Source organism: Clupea harengus, chromosome 8 (assembly GCF_900700415.2).
Source record: "Clupea harengus chromosome 8, Ch_v2.0.2, whole genome shotgun sequence".
NCBI classification, from domain to species: Eukaryota; Metazoa; Chordata; class Actinopteri; order Clupeiformes; family Clupeidae; genus Clupea; species Clupea harengus.
In genome coordinates, this window is record NC_045159.1 from 5,821,179 (window position 1) to 5,822,303 (window position 1,125).

General features: G+C 43.8%; 1 long non-coding RNA gene across 1 annotated transcript in view; it reads left to right on the forward strand.

Annotated features, from left to right (window-relative positions):
• The first annotated feature begins 634 nt into the window (after nucleotides 1-634).
• The window catches only part of LOC116221440, a 3,972-nt gene continuing 3,481 nt past the window's right edge, over nucleotides 635-1,125 (forward strand). The window contains exons 1-2 of the long non-coding RNA XR_004164113.1: nucleotides 635-706; nucleotides 999-1,040. This is a non-coding gene — a long non-coding RNA (uncharacterized LOC116221440). The remainder of the gene's footprint in view (nucleotides 707-998; nucleotides 1,041-1,125) is intronic.

Below are 1,125 nucleotides of genomic sequence, written 5' to 3' on the forward strand. Positions count from 1 at the left end.
TGTGTGTGCAGTGGCGTTTCTACATTAGGGGCAGGTGGGGTACTGCCCCACCAGATCCAGATGACGCTGTTGTGCAGAAAGCTCAATACATTCGTACTTCGCGGCAAAATACAAATATATATATTTTTATGCAAAGTAGCGTGAATATGTGTGTGAATAAACTTGACTCACAAGCATTATAGTCTTGTTTTGGAGTAATTTGATTTGTGTGTTTTTCTGTCTGTGTGCTTGCTCTGTGAAATGCTGCTCTCCGCTGTCCCTCCCTTTCCGGTGGGGCAATGGCCCACGCTGCCCCAGCGTTACTATGTGTGTGTGTGTGTGTGTGTGTGTGTGAACGTGTGTGTGTGTGTGTACGTGTGTGTGTACGTGTGTGTGTGTGTGTATGTGTGCATGTGTGTGTGTGTACGTGTGTTTGTTTGTGTGTGTGTGTGTGTGTGTGTGTTTCTGTTATGAACATCTGTCAGTAAATGTATTAGTCCTGTCACTCCATTTTTAGCTCCATATATCAATCATTTAAAATCTGTTCATGTTCACTCATCTCATCCCTGTGTGTGAGTGTGTGTGTGTGTGTGTGTGTCTGTGTGTGTGTGTGTGTGTGTGTGTGTGTGTTAAACTCATCTCATCCCTGTGTGACTGTGTGTGTGTGTGTTTTGCCTAGCTGGAATATTAAACCCTGTGAACCAAGGGACGAACTCCATAGACCTGTGTGAGTTTCTCTCTCCCTCTCTTGCTTATTTTCTCTCATATCTTTTACATTGTTTGTGTGTATTCAGCGAACCTCTCTCTTTTCTGCTACCTGCTGGCTGAATGTGGTACTGCCGTAGGGGTTGCTCAGAATCAGCGGAATCATATTCATAAAATCTGATTCTGATTCTTTACTCTTCACTGATGGCGTGTGTGTGTGTGTGTGTGTGTGTGTGTGTGTGTGTGTGTGTGTGTGTGTGTGTGTGTGTGTCCAGTCCAGACCTGACTAAACACAAGAACCTTTGTCTTTTTAGCCACAATCGTAGAGGACAACATTGTGCGGGAACATGTGCGAGGTAAGAGCAGACTTACACAGAGGGGAGGAGATCATGTGAGTTTTAACATTCAAAATGTGTGATAATATAATCAATAATGCACTAA